The sequence below is a fragment of the Formica exsecta genome, unplaced genomic scaffold, assembly GCF_003651465.1.
Source record: "Formica exsecta isolate Colony F162 unplaced genomic scaffold, ASM365146v1 scaffold26, whole genome shotgun sequence".
Taxonomy (NCBI): Eukaryota; Metazoa; Arthropoda; class Insecta; order Hymenoptera; family Formicidae; genus Formica; species Formica exsecta.
The window spans coordinates 2502287-2508286 of NW_021849866.1; the positions used below are offsets into that span (position 1 = coordinate 2502287).

The window sequence follows — 6000 nt, forward strand, 5'->3', positions numbered from 1 at the left end:
TCGATGGGGAACAGACGTCCGCGCGATATAACCGTTGGGTTGACCCCCACTTTATCAGCGACCCCTTTTTTTTCTCACTCTCCTATCTCGCGTCCGAGTTCGTCATTCACGACGGTATATTTATTCGTAATTTCCCGACAAAAATACAGTCATCGAGATGTGTGAAAATGTAGGAAATCGAGCGAACGGACCTTTCGCGCGTGAAAGCGCGATTTGTAAAGCAAACGAATACTTCAGGGAGTTTCAAGGAAAAGATATTTAATTACTTCGTGATGCGATTAAGTGAGTGCTTCCTAAGTTGCTTAAAATTAATAGATGAAGTTCCTTTTACTCTCTCTCTCTCTCTCTCTCTCTCTAATGGCAACCAAACATCTATGATGAGGGAAGGCAATTCTCACGAAATCATGTACAAGTTTAAAAAATACTATATTACAAAAATATTTGATTATCTACGCACTATAATCAGTATCTTCCCGGAACCTTTTAATTTCTTTTTTTCGATATATTCTTTCGTAAATGTTCTCTTCGCAATATATTGTAGCAAATAATGTGGAAAGTTTGCAAGATTCCAAAAGTACGTACATTCTTCCAACCAAAGTGAACATTTACGCTCGCGAAAGAGAGAGGGAGAGAGAGAAAGAAAACCACATCTGACTACCCGCCTTTGAATCATCTTGTCGTCGTCAGAGGCACTTTGACTGAGAACGAAGCAAAGTACTTGGTCGAAGTATCTACATGACAACTACGTTTCTGCCCTGTAACGGAAATTCTGCTCTCGGAACTTATGGAAACGGTGGCGAAACGAAGCGTGCTCCCTTCGTTTCTCCTTTCTTCACCCTCCTCCATAAGTGAGTGCTTCCTAAGTTGCTTAAAATTAATAGATGAAGTTCCTTTTACTCTCTCTCTCTCTCTAATGGCAACCAAACATCTATGATGAGAAAAATCAGGCAATTCTCACGAAATCATGTACAAGTTTAAAATACTATATTACAAAAATATTTGATTATCTATGCACTATAATCAGTATCTTCCCGGAACCTTTTAATTTCTTTTTTTCGATATATTCTTTCGTAAATGTTCTCTTCGCAATATATTGTAGCAAATAATGTGGAAAGTTTGCAAGATTCCAAAAGTACGTACATTCTTCCAACCAAAGTGAACATTTACGCTCGCGAAAGAGAGAGGGAGAGAGAGAAAGAAAACCACATCTGACTACCCGCCTTTGAATCATCTTGTCGTCGTCAGAGGCACTTTGACTGAGAACGAAGCAAAGTACTTGGTCGAAGTATCTACATGACAACTACGTTTCTGCCCTGTAACGGAAATTCTGCTCTCGGAACTTATGGAAACGGTGGCGAAACGAAGCGTGCTCCCTTCGTTTCTCCTTTCTTCACCCTCCTCCACCCCTCCCCTCTCCCTCCCGGCATCTAGTCATCGCGGATACAGTGGGGAAAGTTTTGGATGTGAATAAACTTTTATTTCTTGCCGCGGGCGAACTTTGTCGAATCGTATATCTTTGCGAAGTGCCTGCTAAATACGCTGTGGTTCATCCCTTTGTACAATAGCGAGCTCTGTGTCGTAGATCACGCGAATATAGACCATTTTAATTTAGGTGATATCATGTGCTTTGCCTTTTGATTTTCCCGAATTGTACATCAAGTGTGACTTTGCGTATTTCTGTGCTATAGATATTTATTTAAGGCGAGGTAAAATTAGACGCTAAAAATATAGCAATTTCCGCAAAAATATTAATTACAAATTAAACATCCATTTTGAAGCAAGAAATCGATTCATTGAGTGAACAGATAGAAATTGTTACTTTATGATATCGATAATTAAGGCATTCTATTATTTTTACTTAAGTTCTAATTTTATATGATAGATTCTTCTGCGATCTTGCATTGATGAGCGATCTTGACTTTTTATTTTACTTGTTTTTATAAATTAACATCTTATTTTACATATAAAAAAATTGCAATCTTTAAATTTTCTCAATATAAAAAAAATCTAAAATTTACAAATATTAAATGAGCGCGAAATCGTTCTTAGAATTTAAATTTTGGAATAATCTATTTTTAATGCGTGTTACATAACATGCGCCAAATATTACGATACATTAAATGCGAATTTGTCAGATAATATTGCTCTTCTTAGATACGAAACGAGATTAATGATATTTCTTATGTAAGAGCGTTTCTAAAGAGAAATTTATTACCTTCGCGAGTACATCATAGAACTGCAATAGTTTTTAACTACTTTCCGCGATGGAACAAATCAATATGGTCCAGATAAGAGCTCGCGGAGTCCTTGTTAGGATCATCCGGGTTAAACCTCTGATTTATCGGCGAAAATCCCGAAGCGCTCCTGGAAATCTCTCAGGATACTCCTGCCGATTTCCATTTTTATTACACCGTATCCGCGGCGTATCTACATCCCTCAAAGAATCGACGGCGCTAATTTGCAAGCAGATAACTCAGGGTTACGACCGTGAACTTACCTGGAGAACGAAGAGGAGACTCGATCTTCCATTTCCACAGGACGCTCTGAAAAGAAAGTAGAAAAGATGTTATGTGATATATCACTTTTAAAGCATAAATATCTATAAAATTTGAAATCTGATATTTATATGATGTTAAAAAAAAAATTAAGAAAAATACTTAAGAAATAAATGGACTTAATAATTGTTAGAAAGAAATGAAAAACTAAGGAAATTTTTGATAAATAATGATTTTTTTTTCGCTCTTAGTTCTTATTTCTTTGTACCTTGTGCCTAATTGTAAGTGTATATCATATTATGAAGAGGCGATTATGCTAATATAAACGCGAATATACAGTCAGCAACATTTTCATCGATTTACGAATCGAGTCGATGAAGAGGTGAAGGCCTAAAAAGAAAAGAGAGAAAGAGAGAGGCGCATGATTGTGCCGTTGTGCGGCCAAATCAAATTTAAAAGAATGACTCGTACACTTGTTTCACTGGCGGAACAATAGCCTTTTGAACACACTCCCCTCGAGGACCTTTCAAGGCGTTTGCTGACATTACGCTGCACTGTCGACGGCACAATGGAGAATTGTATCGTCGCCGCCGACGCCGCCGCGAAGTAGTATGTTCTCCACGGTTCGGAAGTATTGGGGAATTGAAATAGGTGGAAGACAACTGTTGCTCTTCTTCGCAACCTTAGAGAAGATACTAAACCTAATTTGGCTCAATTCCGAAATTCCCAGCCTAGTAATTTCCCTGTCAGTCGTACGATTCCGCGCGCACGTTTTCTCCACTCATTCCGCATAATTATTATCGCGGACGAAATATGTCGATTGACTACCCTTCGAACGTGTGAATATTTTCCCTTTACGTATTTCCCAATATTCTATAGTTGTTATTAAAAATTATCTTCGAGTCAAAATATGTCGCATCATCTTAGATATTGCTTTTATTATCCTCCTCGTAATATTCTATTACTTTTTATGTTCATGTATCGTACGCTTATTTTCAATTTCCCATGAGATACATCAATTTATATTCATGATATGCTGAGTAAAACATTTCTAATATTATAGTTATTTTCAGAGTCACGCATCACTATACGTCGACTTGCTGTCTCCTTCATTGTCACTTCATTCTTTAACGCATTCTTTCTATTTACTATTTTTCCAAGGCCGCTGTCCCAAGGGCGCGTATCCCTGTCGTGCAACACTAACGTTTGTTATTCGGAAGATTGCGCCCGCGGCCGCAATCAAGTCCGCCGCCACGAAGCACGATTTAGCGTGTTATTACGGATAGGCCGAACTTACAGAAAAGTGACTCACGCGGCTTTAATTTATCGTTATTCCGCGTGGCCCGTTGCGACGGAGCAATCAATAACGATTAAGATCACGAGAGAGAAAGAACGAACCGATTACGCCCCAAAAACTATCGATTTAAATCACCGATGATTCCTACATCGCGCCGGCTTAAATGTTTCGTAGTCGCACGGCACTCTAGTCATTATTTTAATTGTTGCGAGAGCGTTGCGTCTCGCTCTAGGGTCCTTAATTGCAACGTTCGCCGCGGAAATTAAAGCCGATTCCACTTGCCTGCTGGCGTCCGCACTTAAAGAAACAACCGCTCTTCTCCCGCCGTTCGCCGTAACGTTTCTCTTTTTGCACAGATCCGGGCAAGGTGAGAAGCAATGGTTCGACGAGTCTGCGATTAGAGTATCGACAGAATGTACAAATTGCTAACCCGTTATCGACATTCGCAAAACCGCGCACCGATTTCTATTTAGCGCCAATGATACTTACATAATGATGAGACATGTCGAGAACGTCTCCCCAAGATGAAGCCGCGATAGAAATAAAGATCTCACAATAGATTCACGTCAGTAATAAATTTTCTATTTCCAATTTGACATAAAAATGCCAAGTTGACTATACTATTATAAAAAAAAAAGATTCAATTTCTTAAAATCTATTTTATTGCGAAGTTTCGAAGACTTTGGAGAAACCGATAGTCTCGATTCTTTCAATCCAGTAATATTGGACACTTGCAATGTTCGCTTTCAAATTAAGATATGAGAACAATAGACATCACATGAGTTAAAAGATATCTTTGTCCCTAAAGGACACTTCCCTTCTTTCAGATCTGTCGATAAGATTCAACGAATTAGGTCAAGTAGCGAATATCGATCATCCAACTGTTTGTTCAATCTATTTGCAATTGCGAGCTGCAAACTTTTATCGCCAGCGAAACTTTCCACTATTGTTTGTGTGTCTGTCGATTAATTTCAATTTTTGATTATTTTCGATTCGCGTAACATGTATGACGCGGTGCTCTTTTTGCGGCTACCGATACGCATCGAAACGTTTGCCATTTTATCCTTTATTATATCGAATTCGATGTGGCGATAGCGTTGCCTGAGCATGAAAATCTTGTAAGAATTGTAATTAATTAAACTATTGTCTTTTTATTTCATTTTCGCGTCATTCTTCATTTTATATTCGGCCACTAAAGAACCGGAACTGCCGATGTATGTATGCAATGCGTTTCCACTTTGACGCGTCGAGCAAACGAACGTTGAAGTGCGAATGTTAAAGCTTTTTACACTCGCATGCGAGTTTTTGTTTCTGTGCGTATCGCGAACGAAACGTGATGAGAAGGCATATATATGTATATATCTTTGACAGCGACAGCTGTGTCCTGCGATTTTCACGCAAATTGAAGAGATATTGATACTCTGAATTTCAAACCGACTTTCTTATTTTGCTTACTTTATTACTTATTATTTTATTAATTATTAATGGTGTAGCACAATGATTATAATGATTTTTTTTCATAAGGTATAAAAAAGATACTAATTGTAAGTATAAAAAATAGGTAAGTCCTACATATTGAGATAGTATGTGTTAAGTAAAATATATTGCATAATATTATATTTACAGAAAAAAGAATTAGAATTTGTTAAGTCCGTTTTACATTTTTCAAAAGTTTCTAAACTAATCGTTACTATTTTTTTCAATACACATTATTTATTATTACTATATTATCAATATTAAAAAATTACTTATTTTAATTATATTTTTTGTCAATGTCAAACTTAACGAATATTTCTTTCAAAATTTCGCGATATCAAGTATTCCGTAGCATGCACGAGAATCAACGCCATCACTACAGGATGGTACAGGGATTTAAACGAAACGGCGCTTCGGTACGTCAAAGGCTGCCGCTGACGTTTCGCCTGTTGCACGAAGTCGGCACTTTTCATTCAATTATTCGCAATTACAGAGGAGACAGTTCGTCGCGTTCGTTACCGTTTTAATAATTGCTGTTATCGAGAAAATAACCGCGACACGAGCGTCTCATTTATGTGCACAGCATGTAAAAATAGGAAAAGCTATTCTTTTGTGAGATAATCGCAATGATTACGTCAGATTTCTTTAATGGAATTTATGATACTGCACATTCAAAGTAAGAATAAATTTTCTATATTTCCGTTTCTCTCTATTTGTATCTCATATATATAT

At 37.3% G+C, this 6000-nt stretch overlaps 1 protein-coding gene across 5 annotated transcripts in view; it reads right to left on the bottom strand.

Moving 5' to 3' along the window:
* Positions 1 to 6000, bottom strand: part of LOC115236680 — a 136599-nt gene that overhangs the window by 19135 nt on the left and 111464 nt on the right. For 4 of the 5 annotated variants that reach the window (XM_029809283.1, XM_029809276.1, XM_029809277.1 and 1 more), the window contains one exon: positions 2498 to 2543. The gene's annotated coding sequence lies outside the window, so the exon portion shown is untranslated. Of the gene's footprint in view, positions 1 to 2497; positions 2544 to 6000 lie in introns of those variants that run through there. The other variant, XM_029809284.1, reaches the window with a different exon arrangement.